Source organism: Chiloscyllium plagiosum, unplaced genomic scaffold, assembly GCF_037043375.1.
Source record: "Chiloscyllium plagiosum isolate Xiang-an unplaced genomic scaffold, Cpla_swu_hap1 HiC_scaffold_2, whole genome shotgun sequence".
Lineage (NCBI taxonomy): Eukaryota > Metazoa > Chordata > Chondrichthyes > Orectolobiformes > Hemiscylliidae > Chiloscyllium > Chiloscyllium plagiosum.
This window is the reverse complement of record NW_028270140.1, coordinates 108,451,925-108,471,708: the sequence shown is the minus strand read 5'-3', so window position 1 is coordinate 108,471,708 and position 19,784 is coordinate 108,451,925. Positions and strand designations below refer to the sequence as shown.

General features: G+C 36.8%; 2 long non-coding RNA genes across 45 annotated transcripts in view; one reads left to right on the top strand and one right to left on the bottom strand.

The window, feature by feature from the left end:
* Nucleotides 1–14,461, bottom strand: part of LOC148151959 (uncharacterized) — a 450,140-nt gene extending 435,679 nt beyond the window's left edge. For 7 of the 44 annotated variants that reach the window (XR_015761139.1, XR_015761103.1, XR_015761107.1 and 4 more), the window contains exons 1-2: nt 7,315–7,909; nt 5,394–5,447 (exon numbers count right to left, since the gene is read on the bottom strand). This is a non-coding gene — a long non-coding RNA (uncharacterized LOC148151959). Of the gene's footprint in view, nt 1–3,586; nt 4,719–5,393; nt 5,448–7,314; nt 7,914–7,940; nt 8,387–8,620; nt 8,777–9,868; nt 9,950–11,149; nt 11,814–12,365; nt 12,561–14,404 lie in introns of those variants that run through there. The other 37 variants (XR_015761105.1, XR_015761136.1, XR_015761106.1 and 34 more) reach the window with 22 other exon arrangements.
* On the top strand, nt 1,205–5,782 carry LOC122559419 (uncharacterized). The gene is made up of 2 exons (XR_015761149.1): nt 1,205–1,555; nt 4,726–5,782. It is a non-coding gene; the product is annotated as an uncharacterized LOC122559419 (long non-coding RNA).
* Nucleotides 14,462–19,784: the final 5,323 nt, after the last annotated feature.

The following is a 19,784-nucleotide window of genomic DNA, read 5'->3' as shown; positions in this document are numbered from 1 at the left end:
GATTCTTAAATCGAAAACAATTTCCATTTTCTCTAGGACAGTTTAATATTTCAGGTACAAAGTTGAGACACCAGTTTCAGTCATATTCTTTTTAACAACTATGCAAGTCTAATTATTGCAAAACGTTCAGACCATGCGTACCAGAGGGCACTTATTTAACCCTTGCGTTGGAGTTAACTTGCATCCACTAATACTTCCGTCACCATCAGCACGAATACCTTTATTAAGGATTTTTTATATTGATACTGTAGACATACCACCGGTTTAACTTTCTAAGTGTTTAGCACCCGACGATATTTAAGGGGGGCGGTTGGGGGGTAGGATGTACGATTCCATGATTCATCCTTTTCTCGGAAGCGCCACGAAGATCCTAGAAGCAGTTTTTACTTTCGGTTATCTAGCTTTATGACGGTCAAATACACTCATACAGCTAGATAACCAAAGATAACAACTAACTTCCTCAATCCTTGCGTTTGCGGATGCCTTCCACTCTCTTTACACTCGCAGTACCTGAAGTCTGCAATAGATCTCGCCATGTTCACATTCTCAACCTTTTTTTTCCCCACATAAATTACTTCTCGGCCCAGAGATACTCATCTGCTCACTGGCACTGAGAGGGTGCATCGTCCCTCGAAGTTTTTGGTCAACTTCCACAGAACTTAATATTCAACATTAGCACTCCAGGTATTAATATCAAGAGGACGGGTGGGGGGTAAAAGCAACCCCATCGGCGGTTTAGTCTCGATATGATCTGGACAGAGTTAAGAGTGAGGTGCATCTATCCGTCCACAGGCCTCTATTTGCATTGTAAATCGCTTCATTCTCACAAAGACTGCATGAAGACGTTGAGCCCACAGCACTTATCCAAAGCGGCCACATCGCGTCAATGTTTTCTCTTGGCTAATTCCGTGGTGGAAACGGGCACAGCGAGCCGGGAGAGCGGGCAATGCGGTCGCCCCCCTCAGCTGCTGCCGATCCCGATCTGTTCTAATGGCAGCGGCGGGCGGTTGCTGAGAGATTTGGAGAGCGGTTTCCCCCCCCGTCAGAGCTGGCGGAGCTGGGAAAGCTAGGAGCTGCCGCACCATTGCCGCTGCTACCAGGGGTCTGAAGACGGATCAGGGCCATCATTGGGATTGCGGTGCCGAAATCTGGACCAACCCGGCGAGGTCAAAGGTCCCGGACCGCGGGAGACCAAGGTAATGATGATGTCATGAGAAATTTCAAGTACACGTTTATTGATATGCATGGCCGATCAGTCGTCAGCTCCCGCCGCAAACAAAGGGACTCCAAGCCCCCCACCCCCCTCAACACCTTTATTTTGTCGCCAGATCTAAAATAGCTGCGGCCCTTTTGCTCTCCTTCCAGCAAATAATGTGTGGCCAATCCTAGCTCTGGACGAGTCTGTCCTTCTTTGGATAGATGAAAGCTTCTCTGCTCGGGGTAACGTCCTTCAATTTCTGTGCCCTCGCACGGTTGCTACGAGGCATTTTGCCACTGCTTTAACAAAAACAGGGCCTTGCTGTTCGGGGAACTGGAGATCAGAGCTCGCTACGCAGTGAGTCCATGTATGAATACGCAAACAATTTGCTCGGGCTGTTTGTTTGGTTTTTTAAAATCGCTTCCCATCGTAGTCAAATGCTGTCTGGCACCGGGATTCTTCAATTAAAATGAATTGGATAATCGCCAGTGTGCAATGAGACCAGAGATGGAAAGTTCACCGAATGGCTGAATGCTGAGTGTCAGGCGACTCTGGGAACGCGCGGCCGTGTTCTCCTGTTCCATTAGTGTTTGTAGTAAAATATGACATAAGATCTTCACTGCAAGTCTTCTGTGTCATTTTATTTCTCAGATCAGAGGAATGCCATATGAATCGTATTATTCCAATGACTGTAAGTGCCAAAAATTGCCGCTTTACTTGGAATACACGAGGATTTATTTTACAAATGGAGACAATCCGTCATTGAGAAACCTGCAGCCAGAGTTACAGAACATGAATTGACCCCACAATTTCACTCTCTATGCCCCCCCCCCCATATATGTGTGTGTGTGTGTGTGTGTGTATATATATATGTATAAAATTCAGTTGCGTCATATTCGACTCACAGGAGAAAATGGGGCTAATAGAAGAACAATGCAGAATTTCTGCTCCTAGTTATGCCTGATGTTGGCCTGTTACTTTATTCAGCTAGAAACTAACTGTATGGTGTATGTCTGAATATTAAGAGGTAAGATCTGAAAGGTTAGTTTAAGTAGCTGATGGGGTGCAATGTTCCCTTTCACTATACACTATAACAGCCCTTAGTTTTGCAGATTAATTAGATAAGTGTTCAGCAAATTAGTTTATTCAGAGACAGAAGAGATTGTATAAATCTTATGTAAAAATCAAACGACGCCAGTTTATTTTACGTTGCTTCATCAAAAGGACCCTATGTCAGTTATTGAGATCTTTCTAATATGACACCATCAAATCATAATTAAACGATACAATCAACAAGACGACTTTCTAATAGACTAAGCTATCTGTTTTGACCAGGCTTTTAAATTAATAGTTGTGATCATTTCTCCTGTTATGTTGTTTATTCTCCTCTCTAATTTACACTTATGCAAATAAAAAAATATATATTTTGACTATTGCTCACTCAGTACAAACTCTATATTTCAAATGACAATCTTCTCCTTTGAAACAATTACAATTGAAACAACTAATATAGGATTGGCATAGTAACACACCGTGCTTTGTCGGCCTTAATTTCTAATAACAAGACTATGCCAATGTTTAAATTTTTTAGACTTTTCCCCGGATGTCTACGACAGTTATGAAATCAAAAAAGCAACAAATTGGGGAATGAATAAACACAAAAATAAAAAGCAGTCGATAAATGAAACTAAAGTATAATCGTTAGAAATTGTACAACAGACGGAGTCCAATTTTAAGTCTTAATCCCCCATAAAATATCACTGCATTCAAAGAATGAGACAATTACTCGTTTTATCAAAACACACGAAAGGCTTTAAATGACTCAAGCTGTGACGTTACCGTTAGTGCGCAGCAGATAGGTCCATTTTGAATTAAGTGCTGGCTCAGTAACCAGACAACACAACGGAAAGAATTTTTCCATCATAAGGGTCATTTTCATGAAATGACAACATTGTCGCCGTAAAGTGCAACACTGAACATTGAAAGCAGCTAATAGATTGAGTAGTGAGACATAACTGAAGCACCCTAAAATACTGTGGTATTTAAAGAGGTTTAAAATACGATGAACCGAATTGTGTACAAATACCTCAATCCATTTTGACATGCTCTTGGATTTGCTTAACTATGCTCTTAAGCGAATGACAATTGTTCAATTATTGCAATATATAAGGCATGGCAGACTGACGTACAAACAGACAGACAGAAACCTTTCTGTTTTTATTTTCCACTTTGCAGTCGCAAAGGGCCTATTACATGAGTTTAACAGATTACAATTTATGGGTTTCTTACAATCATGAAAAATGAAAACTGAATACCAAAACTGGAAATTTTGTGTATTTTGAATGACACAGAAGACAGTGCAGTAAACTATAGGCAATATTAATTTACCTTGTGCGGCGTCCTCCCAAAATAAATAAATAATTCACGAAGAACACTTGTCACACGATTTTAAATGCATAGGTGTATAATACTATTCAAAGTAATAGACTACTGCAAGTGCTACTAAAACCACTTTTTGTGTTTTTTTAAACTATGGATTGATGCCGATACACAGTTCTGCAGAGGACTGCATTTGGTGTAAATATCAACCTCATCATATCTATCCCAAAGTCTGCAGCACATCGTAAATTAAGACTCATAATCTCTCGAATGCATTAGTTTGAATAGGTGCCAACGTTCGAATGCAAGTGAATCTTTGTCGGAATTTAAATTAGTCCAATTATGTGCTGTTCACTTTTTTTGTGCACGAAGAAGTCATTTCGGTAAATGTAAAATGAGCTGCACCATTTTAGAGGGAAAGTCCTTCAGCACCAACGTCACTGAAATATACTAGTTGCCAAAAATGATTGCAGTAATAATGACTACCTGTCACATGGGTTGGCTCTTACTTGCAGCAGCGTGTTTTAATAGGCATAATAATTAAAGGCAATGGCACTGGCAATAGTGAACGTGACGATTAAACACTCGCGTTCCATTACCAATGTTCCCAATTTCAAACCTGCCAATCTTCTTTTAGTTGCCTTGATACCAAATATACGCCTTTAGCACAATGTAGGTTTAAGATTATTTTATTAAATTGTTATTTTAGCCACTTTTCTATTGAATTTATAATTGAATTAGGAATTTCAAAATGCAAGGTGAAGTCTTAAAATACAGAAATGTTGGTCAAATTTGCCTTAAGGTCGCTTTCTGTACGCCTATTGCGACAACACTTATACAAATCATCCCATCAAAGTGATGTACAGGGACTATTTTAACCAGAAATCTGATAACTCATACCCCACCTTAAAAGACCAAATGACCACAGGTATTATAAACTGAATACATCATAATTGGGTTACAGTGTGGAAAACATTGTCTTAAAGGCAAATTTAACTATATCAATGCAGCAAAACATTGGTTAAAACACATCTTAAAAATATTGCCATAACACAGCGGATAAATGAGTCATATTTTAAATGAAAATGTCATTAGTGGTTTACAGATTGGGACGTGATTGTCATGTCACTGTTGTAATCTTTTTATAGGTTTCCAGATGGATTCAGCGACACTGTATGGCATGGATCTGAACTACCCTCGTGATCTTAAAATAATATAGCGACTACATATGTTAATATTCAGTTTTCATAATTGGCGGCGAATGTACGCATGCACGTGAGCTTTGTGTGATACACTGCAGGGGATACATAGACTTATATTCGACATTTTGCCGCCCTAATTCTGGATTAGATAAATGGATGTAATTAAAGGGAACAGTACTTAGTCATTCGAGGAATCACCTATCTCATTGGAGCTGTGTGTCATGCTTTTGAATAAGCCGCAGACCACTAAAACCAGTCAAAACAGCCATCTTGTATGATAAAAGGCCATTTAATTATAGCTATCTGTAATGCTTTTGCAAAACATTTGACTTGCATTCTGTGCTGATCTGTATTTTTCCATACGCAGAATTTGCATTTTTATCTTACTATTATGGCTGATTGTTGTCATATGCATTTTGAGATGGGTATTCGTCACTATAACTATATCTGCATTGTAAAGTCAATTATTTTAGATACTATAATCTGTTAATACTACCCTACATAACACAATAACAAGACCAGTGCGTCATTAACTAAATGTTTTTATACGGTGAATATGGTATACATTTCACATGCATTTGTACACACGAAGTACTGAATATGTTTTGTTTTACCGTTTTCGTCGGTATTATGTTTCAGAACATGAATGTATCCGGTTTACTTTCAACCTGTAAAATATTCACGAATTAAAAAGATTAGTTGATGCTATTAGAATGTGGATAAATTTGACAAATGCTTCAATATGTAATAAAGTGTTAAAAATTACATTACGTCGACGTTTAGTCTTTCGATAACGTTATTTGTGACATGTGAAATGTTTGAAATATAAATAGTTCCATTCAATTCCTCCTTGGCCACTTACCCTGTTGTGTAATGAATATTCATTTGTATATTACATGGCGCGAATTTGTAACCAACAATGCGGTTTTAAGATGCTTGCTGTTATTGCAGCACAGCAATTTTATAAAATAATAAATTATTTCCAGGATGTGGGAGAACCACGTATGAAATGGTCTAAATGCTATATTGTTCAACTTAACATCTGGAAATAGTTTCTATATTCGTCTTCAAACAAGATTAAGGCATGTAGATTGACCTGAACAGAAGACGAGCTAAGAACAAGATATGCAATCTACCGTTCTATGAAATCTGTGAGGCGTTTTTATTACAAGATTTACACCTTCTGCGTTTACTAAGATCATGACTTCATTTCAAATAATTCAAACGTTCACATCTGCGCCTATATTTAAATATATTTCCAATGGTCGGCTGGTAGTCTTGTTTTCAAAGTAATGAAAACACAATTAAACTGCACTATGGGCGATATATGTGATCTTCTGCAGACAAAAGAAACCCAATACACGCTCAGTTCGCCGCTCATATTAAAATACAAATGCGTGCCCTAGTTCTGGATTCCGCTGAAAGACAGGATTGTTTGCTGCAAAACGCTCCCTGCTCTCTGCCCTATTGTCAGAGCCTGGAGCCTCTCTGAGTGCCACTGACCGTGGCCATGAGACTCAATTCAACTCGGTCAGTGGATATTGTGCATCTCTTTCTGAAACAGAACGTGGCAATTCTGATGAAATAAACAACTTAACAACTATGTTAATAATGCAAACACACCACTACTAACAGCGTTGAATTATTTTCAGCCCAGTACCTGAAAACGTTAGCCTAATAAATACCCCTTGGGCATAAATAATGAGATTCCTTACTGAAAATACTTTGCTATGTAGGGCAAAGCTGCATTTTGAGTGCTTGCCTGTCAGCAATCTAAACTAGTAACAACTCCAGAAACTTCACACATTAGCAGAGTTCCAGCCACAGCGTATGACGAAATATTTTGGAACCATAATTAAAACAACCGAAGAGTCACTAAATGCAGTGACCCTATCCAAACTGATAAATAGCAGTCAGATTCACAGATAAAATAGTCTGACATAATAGATCGAGATAGAAACATAGATATAGACGAGATTATGGAATCGTGCGAATAGAGGGCACATATCTGACCGAAATACCCATCTGATTAAGTTTTCTACGGTCAAATGTCAATATGTTGTACAACTGTACAATGCAATGTCTTTTTGCTCTCAGAAGCATTTCATAATGATCAACTGTATCATACCTTTTACACCTTGCAATCGGCCAAATATAAACAGTCAAAATCAAGTTCAACATCAGGCAAATAATTAACAAAATAATTTCAAAGAACATCCACTCAACACACCTGTTCTTCACATTCAATTTAAATGGGCAGACTCAACATTTTACAAACAAAAGTATGATAATTTTACATTACTGATTTGGATCTTCTCGTTGGCAAACCAAACTCACCTTTTGCCTCCAACCAACAAAAATGCAGCACATTCACCGTTTATTACACTGAAATAAGTCGTAGTGCAATCAGCTAAATCATTCACAAAATTAAAATAGAGTTGATTTAAGATTGAACTATAATTTAACTAACGTTAGAATTGCCACTGGCAGGGAATGCCATATTGTACAACTAGATGTATGGAGATGGATACTTACAGACTAGTAGAACACAAACTTCAAGGTGGTTTCATTCTGAAATCTTCAGGTACAAAACCCTGCAGCTGAAAGGTCCTCCTGGCAAGTTTTGACTTCGCCACCGGCCCCACGAGCAACCAATGCCATTCCTCGTCAATTTCATTCAAAATAGCCGCTTATTTCCACATTATTCTAGTTGAAATGACACTGAAATAGAGAGGAAAACTTCCACTCTTTAAGGTAAATAACTTTTTTTTTAATTCCCCCATAACATTTTGCAATCCCAAGCCCAAGAAGTAAAAAGTGACGGTACTGTCTGCAAGTTTTTTTTGGGGAGGGGGGAGGCTGGAGGCCGGGATGAAGATTGTCCAGCCCCTTTGGCGGGGACGTGGTCTGAAAATCAAATTACTTCCCTATTTCTTTTGTTGCTGATGAACTGAAGCCCTATTGTTCATTCCTTGCATGATCTGATTTTTTTTGCTCTCACTCTGGAAGGGCCATTCCCAGAATACGCTGTATCTTCTCTCATTTGGCGAATAATGTATTTCTTCAACCACCGCCTCCTCCCTCCCCACCACCACCACAACCACGCCACCCCCTCCTAACACAGAGAACCTGTCTGACAGACACAACAAATGAGAATTTACTTGAATAGACCCAAGAGCTGACAAGAAACTCTCTTGTTTTCTTTAAAAAAACATATTTTCGTATGTGTATATGTTGTGGGAAGATGGGGGTAGTCCGCCGGCACGTTCACGTGTTTACGCTCCCATTATGAGGCTTTTAATTGCCGAACTTTTTCCCTCTTTCAAACGGCGCTCATATTTTTCTTCCACAGACAAGAACTCCAGACATTGACCGCGGTCCGTCTGATGTTGTGACCAGCCGAGAAGCTGAAAACTCGCCTTTTCAGTCGCTTTGTTTGTCTTTTTTTTGTTGCTGTTTACAGGTTTTCCCATATATTTACATGTTTTATTTATTCACTCTGAGTTCACCCGGTTCTCCCTCTCCCCGACAGATGAAGAAATCAAAACTGAAAACGGAAAAAATTACCCCCATTTCTTCCTGTTTTATTTTTAGAAACGAGAAATCTGCAAACTCCCGACTGACACTTATGACAGCCCCCCCCCCCCCCCCCCCCGCATACCCCTCCTCCTCCTGGGGAAAATGTGTGAGGAGTGAGAGAGATAGATTCGTACGACGGGAAGCTCTACAGTTCTAGTCTCGCCATCCCGAGTCGGTGAATAAAAGGCAGGCCGGATTTTCCCGCCACCGCCAGCTATTCATTCCTGTGGCGGGAACAGTTTCTCACTCTCCGTAAACGTACATTTCTATCTTTTTGTTTCAAAATAAAACCCCAAAGAGAAAGGATTTTCTCCAGCTTTTGCTTTTTTTTCTTTTCCCCACACTATCCCATTTCTATGCGACATTCACGTAGCAGGAACCGAAGCCCACTGAAATAACTTGGAGATGCTTGACTGAAGGATTTTCCAAGCGTCTGTTTTTTTTAACAGCACGTTCAGTGTATTAGCGAGGTCACGTCTGTCTACGTCACGTTAAGTGTACGTCTGGCAGCATTTAAATGAAATTATTAGCAACAAGGAAAATATGCAAATTGGCACTTTATTGTTGGACAGCAACAGAATTGAAAGCTTCTTCTTAATTTTCATTTTTTAAAATCTCTCTCGGCTCTATGTCTATATAATCCAATAAGAAGACTATGAAACTAGAGAGTGCTGGATTTTTTTATATGTATAAAGGGAGACTGGAGAAATATCCCTGCGTAATAACGCCGTTGGTGCGCCATCACCTCCGCTGTTGGCTGTAACGTGTGCGTTATTTTTAATATGTATATCTCTGTAAGTGTTTATCAGTTTTGTTTTATTTTACCAAAGCTATTGGCCAAAAAAGTTTGCTTCCATATAAATATTCCAATGTATCAAAGCTCATTTAAAAAAGCTTCTATGTATACAGCGGCATTTGTGCTGAAGTAGGTTATGACTCGCGTTAAAATTAGCGCGTTGGAATCTTGTATAAATATGTATGATTTCAGTAGTTACCGTTTCAAAGAGATGTAGATATGCATGTAGACACTTTTATACCAGGTTTCCTGATTTCACATAACACAGAGTTCATTTACCTAAACAGTTGTAATAAATCGGATTGAATCTAATTCTGGTTATATAACAATTATTGTTTAAACATCAATGCCATATTAGTAAGAGTCTTTCGGGTTCTCTTGGATATGCCGATAATATATTGCTTTTCCTTTAGCGCATAGTTTCATCGATTTAAATGTGTTTTTTTTTAATAAACACATCTTGTAGAAGAAATGAGTCTCAACTCATAATCCACAATACGTCTGGTAATCTTGCCCTTCTGAATATTCAAGGGCGATTCAGATTAAGAGATGATATGTCAAGGGCAAACATTTCATTTTTTAGGGATGCGTTGGATAAAGTGGCATTTCCTCGTGCTTATAATATCCGCAAGACAGAGGATAGCAGTATTTATTTTCAAGTATAATTCGTTTGTGGTAGCAATTATGCCTCGTGAATATTAACTCATTACTCACCGACGTGGGTCTCGCAGCTGTAACACAATTCTTACATATTCTCCATCTTTCCTTTTCTTAATGAAACGGTATTTGCAGAATCTGTGGCAATATGTGTGTTGAAAACAAATGTGTTTCAATAAACCATATCTGCTTATATATTAATCACATTGCACATTTATCATTAATCGATCATCAACGTTTCCTACTGTTGCTTAAAATGTATGATTTGAAACTTTAGCAGAATTACCAGAGGGAAGTACCTGCGCTGACTATTGGTTGCAGTGCTTTTTCACTTCCAGCTCCCAGCTACAGCGTAGTCACCACACTTTAGCTAACAATTTTCAATCGAACAATTTTTTTAGCGCGGTGCTTAAAAGCGATTCGAATAATTGTTCAATTCTGCGTGCGCTTGCTTCATTCTCCCTTCACGGGTTAGTTTGTGGTAGTGTATATGTAATATGGTTCCTTTTGTCTTATTTTGATTAATCTTTTGATGTAGTATTCGGAAGGGGCGCGGTGAAATTAAAAAGCACTTATGCGGTTTAAGCAGGATCTACTCTATGTGACCATGTTCACATTTTCAAAGCTTATTTCGCAGAAGAATTGTTTAAATATAAAGTATGGGCATACTAATGTCACATTTCTGCGCAGAAAACAATTCTATAATTGACACTGGGTTGTGTGCATTTAAATACATTCTTATATTTATTGCATTTTTCAAACGTTTTTATCCTGTGCATTTGTGTATAGCCCACCTTTCCTGTACATTGCAGAACTAATCTTTAATTCTACACAGTCAAACTGGAAACTAATATTCTACTTAATGTTTTGACTCGTAATATGTTTCAATTTACTGTGTAAATTAATCCGATTAATGCATTGATGCATTCTACTAGACAACTACAGTTTACTCAGCTGCTCCATATATTCGGCAGATACAGGGATAGTTGAGTTGAGTCATAACGTGGAGTCATAAGTTCGTATAAAGAGCAACGCCACTTCAACTCATACAAGATACACTGCAACTCTCCACTATTGACAAATTATTATTCTATCATGCAAATAAAGCACAACTTGTTTTACATATGTATCTATGTGCAAACTGTAGTGTTTGATACAGTACTTTTCCCCAGTCAGAACTAGTTACCAGTTAAATGAGGATGCTGATTTAGTACGCACTGTAAAATTATCAGCAAGCATTCTAAATTGTTCATATTAACCATGACAGAAAAGGTCTTTATGATTTGTTTGAAGATATTTTCTATTACTTTCCCGGCGGTGAGTTTTATTTTAACTTACTCAATTTTCCGGACTCGTCTTTAGTCGCCACGAACAAATCGCACGCTGAGACGTTAGTTTTAGCCTTCGCGAAGTGGCATTAGCACGGTAATTACCTGCACTTCAAACAATAGCGGTTATTTAAATCAGAACTCGGACTTCAGTGCATTTTTCACAAGGCCACGATACACAACAAATCAAATCCGATTTAACAGATGCTCATTTTCTCTTTTTTTTGGCGGAGATTGGGTGGGTACGTAAAACACGCTGGACTTTTGAGAGCAACTTTGCAACTTGGAAATTGATTGACGTTAATATGTAAACCATCTGATTAGTTTCCCTTTCACTATATTAAAATAAAAATAAATGCGTTGTAAACAACCAACGCAAAAAGAGTAGTTTATCTTATTATTTTAGATTTAAGTAATAAACCAATATTTTACAAAAAGGGCGATGCGCTTTCAAGATAACATCGACAGCTGTTTTACCGTTATTTTCCCAAAAACGTTTTCACGGAAAACAGTTGAACAAAACTGAAACTAAGTTGCCACCAAGATGTTGGTATTATACGAGAATAAACATACGAGCCTTGGTTTTCACCAAAATCTTTCTGGCTTAATTTATGGAATTTGTCGATATAAGTCGCAAGGTGTGGGAGCTTCACTATTTGGGTCGGATTCTACCAACATCTTAATTATTATATACGATAACAGAAACACATTTATATTGTCGTTTTTGCTTCTTTGAATGACTGCAATGTGAAAATATGGATTCTACCAAACGTAAATCGGAAAGACATTAAAAACTTTGAATCACTCCATATGTTTAGAAAATCTACTAATAAAGTCATTGCCATACAAATAACAAATATGCATTATGTACTTTATTTTTAAAGTAAATTGGAGCAAATTTCAAGTAATACATTACTAAATGAAGAACGTATTTGAAAATACGTATTTACTTTGTTAGAGAGACATCGTCGTTGAAAACACGTAGAGCAAGTCTCATTTTCCATTCGAAATAATAGTGATAACATATTGTTATAAAGATACAAAATTGACTATATACATTTATGTGTATCAAAACATGTTATTTGCTCATGCATAAACATAAAACGTCAGTCAAGTTATGACTTGCGTTTGACAGTCAACACGATGGCCTTTAAAAATATTTTTAATAAAACTATAAATGCAGCAGTGGAGTCTAATTTAAGAGACTAAATTAAAAAGAAACACACCTTACACGCTAACATGAAATACTGGTATCACCTTGATATGATTTGTGGAACGAATGGGCGGCGCTAGTAGTGGAAGGGCGACATCTTCTGGCAGTATCTCCATTCCAGGTTTTACAGCAGACAGATGCAGCGGTTTTGCTCTTCACCCCGAAAAGCCAATGGTAACAAAAGGTGCTTTCCAAACAGCTTGCAAAACTAAAAGTAAAGAGAACCAAGCAAATGCGTTCACACTGAAGAATCAACACCTCTTCATGTATAATTTTGGTAGGGATGATGCTGTCACTAAAGGAGGTATACGAGTTACAACTAACCATAAACAACATATCTCGCCACCTGATAGTTTCGTTTAAAATTTACATGCAATACACATATATTTGCAACATGTCAACATAAATGACTTCGACGTTATTAATTCAGAATGTGAGCAATAAAACGCACAGCCCATTAAGGAAGCTGAAACATACAATACGAGAAGAGAAGCGTTCGAATTATACTTGACATTGCTGTCCGCTACTATTACAATGGAATCCGTTTCAGTTGTCTATTACATTCGTGTAATAATGTATTAGTACACATAACCTGAATTGCACATCCTCATTATGTAACTGAGTTTTTAACTGACCCACGTAAACAATTATCAGCTCTGATTTTCGAAATCATGACAAAAGCTCTATTTTCAAAAAACATCTCTTTTGCTGTGTTTACATACATGAATTGATTCTAGGTATTGAAGGAAAACTCAAGAAAACCCGGTTAAAAAAAGATAGACTATACTGCAGCAAATATTGACTGTATCAATAATTTGTCAGACCACAAAATAGACAGAAGGTTTCCGTCTAAAGTCTTCAGTCTGCTGCATATAACAAGTTATGTAGTTTTTATTGCAATGATATCCATTTTAAATCATAATTGAAAACAAAAATAGTTCAAAAGCGCTACCTTATAAGTGGTCAAAATTTGTTGTGCAGCAAAATATAAACATTACAGTCAAAATTCATATCTTCTAAAGCATCTTGCTAAAAATGTGTTCAAAAAGTGTAAACATTTCTTGTAAAGTAATAAATGACTTAGTAATCTGGTGTTGTTAATTTTCCCATTGTAAATTGATTAAAACGACTGTTACAGTCGACATGAATTGTGATGCTATATATTGAAAACAGAACTAAATATGTGAGTTGTCAATAAGTATTCAAAAATGAGATTGGTTTTGTCAGCCACAGGTTTAAGAGATGCTAGCAGAACATTTTCTTTACACGTTATCTTTAACACAGAGGTGCCAACTAAGTCAACACCTTAAAGGTTATTTCAGTGCCGAAATATTGGTTCTTAATACTACCCCGGTGTTGCGTGATTAGAATTAAAGTAATTGTTCTTAATAAGATTAAACCAATATTATATACATAAGAATGGTAACTTGTGAATATGCAGCCGTTATATTAACATAAAAGTATTGTTTCACGTTTTACAATAAATATTGATCAGTGAGCAGAATACAGGCAATATGGAAGGCCTGGTTCTCTTCTGTGTACTAAACTAAAATGTTATTGCGTTTAAAATGCCCACTGATAGGTAAAGTTATAGTTTTGTTTAGGAATTTTCTGAATTCCTTTCCTTGTCACGGAAAGCCTCAACTTTCATGATGGGAGTACAATCTATTCAATCAAAATTGCACGGACAAATTCAAAAAGGAACTCGAGGTTAAAAGACATTAACACGCCAGTGTATATATGACCAAATATTAATATTTACTTCAATTAAAGTTCTAGGATTTGCAATAACTTGCTAAAGTTTAACTTACTTGCATTGTAATTTTCCTTTACAGAAACTATTAAATATTGTTGAGAATTGTGCTCTATTTGTTAGGCATGACTTCATTATTTTATAAATATAAAACAAAAATGTTACTGCAAGGTTTACAAAGAATAATTTAGGCCAAGTCCTGTAATGCTGGTATCAGTTTGCCACTGTTACAGCATACTAAATATTCATGTCGAAGTGTGAATTTTAAAAAAGCGTCGAACACCAGCACCTTTACTTACTGTGCAATACAAAGCGGCCCCTGGGTTCTAACTCAGTCTCAGAACACTGCAAGTAACTGAAATTCTGCCCGATCCCTTGTCTGGGATCATATATTCGTAATCTGCAGGGACAGCGACAGATAATTTGAACGTTCGCCAAAAGACAATTTCACCAGCAACTCGCTAAAACGTGACGCTTGCTACTTTTGGCTGTTTAAATCTGCACAGGCCTGAAAGTTGACCAACGGTTCCCAAAATACAAAAGACTATCTGTTTGAAATCGTCCCCTTACTGTTAGACTTATTAGCAATGCAGACATTCTAAACGGTGGGAAAATTGATGGAGTTTTTGTACGATTTACTTTCCTGTTTAGCATTCAGGAAAACATAGACGAAAACCTTTCCCACTGCAGTAAATGTCTTTCTTAATATCGCTTAACTAAAATTTACAATATGAAAATGTATACCATAAAGGATCATCTTGGCGATTTTACAAAGGTCATTTTAGTTCGTTTGTATGTTTTTTTAAAAAAAGTGCTGCAGGTACACAAGAGTGAACGTTAAGAGTCTACTAAGCATTGAGTGTTGCAGAGCCGCATGGATAGGGTCAGGTGGAACTTGGACACAAGAGTTTGAAATTAATTTCACTTTTTTGTATTAAGCATTATCGCTAAAATTGAAAACTATCCGGGTGCAAAATTTGGTTCGCATTTTAAGTCAGGTAAAAATGCAAAGCAATGCTTTTGATAAGAATTGCTGTTATCTGTACCAGATATCCAGTAGCCTCTGGGACTAAATGTATAAAAACTACACTTGTGCACTAAGCAAATGCGGGAAGACACACCTTTTCAAATGAGGACAATCGTCGCATCTTACACATCAATTATTTATTGCTTGACTGCATAATAAATAGACAATTCATGGTCAAATGAACTCCTGTTAAATTACTTTGGCCAAAGTGATTGTTTTTCAGTATGACAAATAATCATAAAAACAACATGACTTGCCCAATGAAAAGGGCGCCGAGGTCAAGAAATATAGAGAAACACAATTGTTAAATGTTTTGCACAATTTCTAACTCCGTTTAATTCAACCCAATGCGATAGCACTTAATTGCTATAAATACATTCCGGTGTGAAAAATATACCTTTACTTGAGAAGATAATGCCTTGTTTAGTGTTTTTTTCTGAAATATGTATGCTTTACTTCGAACACATAGCGCATTATATGTCACTACTTTGAGGGGAATGCATGGAACAAAATATTCTAGATTTTCTAGCTTTGAAATATCGGACATTTGTTTGGGCACCAGTGCGACTTTGAAACTCAATCAGGTAAAATAAATTCGTCACCAGCTCAAACAATGTAAAATTTAACTAATGATTGTATATAATGTATCAATATCACTCTTAAAAGTTATACTAACACATTTGTATTTGAACTTTATGTTTTACCTAATAAGGATAGTCAAAATGCGCAGATGAGAGGAAAATAACTTACAGGGGAGACAAAAATAATTTCTATGTCATAAGTACCTTGCAACTTGTCGAAACTCGTTTTAGTTCCGCAGTTCATTTGATTCGTTTCATATTTTAAGATTTTTTTAATGTACAACGGTGATGATTTTAGTAGAATTTTACAACGAGAATATTCACACAACCGAACAGCTTTCTAAACTGGGACAAGATAGCATGTTTAGATAAGATTTTAAAAATGCATATATTGATAGACGCCGCATCACAAATATAAATGACGTCGATGTTGACTTTAATAGAAAATGGAGTGTAGGGAGCACTTTGAAATGTTTGAAACAATCGAACAAGCTGGACCATTACTCATTGTTTCCATTTCAAAAATACGACACTGTTCCAATAACGTACATCAATGTAATGTGTGGGTTCAGGGAACAATTTCTTGGTGCTACTGATTGGTCGAATGTTGATGTAGAACATTTCAAGTGTTTATTGCCCAGGGCACTCACCTTCGATAGCACATCAATTCTATGGGAGTACTGTATTTTCCACCTTTGAGCAGAAAATTTTAAATATTCGTTTTGTTTGAGACTTAGTACGAAAAACTATTTTATTGCTTTGTGAATTTGCCTAATTTTAAATGAACTAATTTTTCTTTAAAGAGGTAATTTCAAAAAGCGATTTGCTCTAATTATTAATTTAAAACGCCAATGTTTTAAAGTTACATACTTTCAGTCCATATTGCCAGATTAATGCAACTGTCACCCAATATTGCATGAGTATTGTCTAATTTGATATCCTGTTTTCCAACTTCCTACTTTCCAGTACTTTGAAACAGGCGGGCTGTTCCACAAATTTGACCACTTGAAGTGTGCAGTTCCTTTTACCCAAAAAAATCAATGATACAGTTTAACTAAGCTGTAACCCACGCTTAATACTAACGCATCTAAAAAAAAGTCAGCTGCATCAGAAATGTTGCTTTGTTTTTTAAAAAAAACTTTGTCGCTTAAACATTGTATATGACGCCATCAATATTTTTCCAGTTCTTTAAAGCATTATACTCAAAGTCTGTAATATGACCCAGAGACAGTGAATGGCGTTATAATTATTTTCTGGAGTTTTGAGTTCGCGGGGCTTTGAGCAGCAATTTAAGCATGTGAGGGAAATGCGTAGAAAATACAAAATCGCATCAAAACTATTACAAATGCAATAAACGGATTAATGCTCCCTGGACAATGATTTATCGAAATAATGAAGCTCATGGGCGGCTTGTTCTGATATCGCGTCTGTGTCCGAAAATATCACTCAGGGTGTCACATGTTTAACGACAATCATGACTTGGAGGTGCCCCTGTTGGACTGGGGTGGACAAAGTTAAAAATCACGCAACACCAGGTTGGACAACGACGACAATCAATAAATCTCTTGGTTTGCAGAGAAATACAATGTGATACTGATGTTTACAAAATTGCATAGTGTCTATTTCCAAAAAAAAACAAGGAGAGAGAAACTTTTTTTCTATTTCAATAGTATAGCACAAACTGTAAGTAACATACAGATCACATGGGACATTTATCAACCCTGAACTCGAAGAGCTTTTTTAAAGTTCAGAAATTTGGGTGAACGATAGTGGAAAGAACTGCCTGAGTTTTTTTAAAAAATGCAAGAGGAATGATGGGATAAATGAAGTAGTGATTATATTAAATTTGGGCATTGCTAAATTGATAGGGAGTGAAGAGGGGGCAAGTGTCACAACTTCTCCAAAACTTGGGAAATTTTGAGAAAGAATACGCCGGAAGCGGAAAAACTCTAGATTTACACAATATATAACTACAAATGTATAAATCATTAATAGACGTGACAGGAGGCTAACTGTCTTCCAAGGTAAATCGACACATTTACAACATAAATTATATCTTTAAAAAGTTTTTAAAATCTTATATACTGTAGGTGGTAGTATTATAGGTCATGGACTTTAAATGTGTCACGCGAGGAGTAACCAAACAAAAATGCGACTTAAGCGTTTGGAAAAGTTGCCATCACAGAAATCGATACAAGACCACATACTCCATTGGTTTAACACGAATACTAGTGCCCTCCGCAATATCGATAATTGAAGTATAATCAACATAAATTAAAACATGCAGTAGTGCAACAACTGTTTTATCATTAATAATAAGTTGCAGCACAACATCCGTTGGAAAACGAAATGTACAACCGATGCCTAGACACCCGATTAGTAACGTTTTAGCAACTCGTTGATGCAGTTACTGTTGGGTGTTTCTGCCAGAAAAAATACAGTTGAGGATCTCTAAAGGACAATGGCAGTCATGAACAATAATGTCAAGTATGCTAGCTTGATGCTCGTGTTTCGGTTCCCAGCTCGCTTTTGTGTAAAATCATAAGAGGAACAGAAACTGCTAACAAGAGTGAAAAGGAGAGAAGGAAACTGTGAGGCGGAATTAGCAATGGATACTCCTTTCCTAATCGCTCAACATGTTTGGAACTTTCCTTTTCACAAATAAAATAGGCAAGGTTTTAAAACACAGCACTAAACTGTTAGTCACCGTATTTCAATAATGTTGGTTGCAAGTGTGAAGTCAAAAGTGACCCTTTTAAAAATTATACACAATTTGCAAAGTGTCGCATTTCGTCGTCACCTTCAACGTTATTTCAGCGATTACATCCTGGGACGGACATTCTCAAGAGTTACAGGAAATGTCAGTGCGAGTTGTGGAATATTCCAATGTCATAATTTAGTTGGCTTTTATGTCAGAAATCAGAAAAGGCAACCGACAGGTTGTTCTGGTTTAATTTTAAAATTTACATATTAGTCCCGAAAGTATCACATTTACTTTTTGTATGCTTCTTTGGGCATGTGAAGTAAATATCCAATTTGAACAGAAATGTTCCAAAAGTAGGTCAGTTTTCGTTGTCGGAAGGAAGCTCTTTTCAAGTACTGGAATGGTTCTGTATTTTATTCAGGGGCATTTTAGTATTTTATTATTAAATGAGATAACGTAATATAACTACAAGAGTTTTCAGGTTCATTTTGGACATTGTTGGAAGAAATAGAAATTCGAATTTGTAAGAAGTTCAAACCGATTACACAGCGCTCTCTAGTGGCAGGGTAGAGAAAAGACTGAAGAGATGGACGTTACACTAACGACAGGCAGATGCAACAGCACAATTGATTCAACAATGTATGACATCGAGGCAAATATAGTTCTAAGTTACTTTGTCCTTTTTTTTCGATTACATCTGTTGTTAAATTGAATATGTACAGTATCGATGCATTATGGAATTAGACAGCGAAACCGGTTTAAAAAAACACCCGTACAATTGAAAGAGCAGCGGTTTGAAAGCTAATGCTTCCAAATAAGTCTGTTGGACTAAACCCTGGTGTTGTGTGATTTTTAACTTTGTACAATTGAACACCAAGTTATAACGCATCTACACGCGGATGCACGCTGTTCTAATTACATTGGAAACACTTGATGATCGGTATACCAAACCACTGGTGTGAATATGAAACATGTTAGAAATAATTAATGCACAAATATCATTACGGAACTAGATTAGACTCAATATTCTTCGACGCAAAGGATAGTGATCTACAACAAACTTCCCCAGCAGATTATTGCTTTTAATTAGGAAGGAGACGAATCGAAAATGTAAATAAGAGGATAACTAACAAAAAAAGGATAACATGAAACCACTGCCTTTTCTTTAGACAGTTGTAAACTTTTGAGAAACAAAAACAGATATCGCTGAAAAAAACTCAGCAGGTCTGGCAGCATCTGTGGAGAGAAAGCAGAGTAAACATTTCGGGTCCTGTGACCCTTATTCAAACTTCTGAGAGTCGCTGAGAATATATAAATGAACAGTATGATGTGTAATAAAGAGTATTGATTCAGAATAAATCACCGCC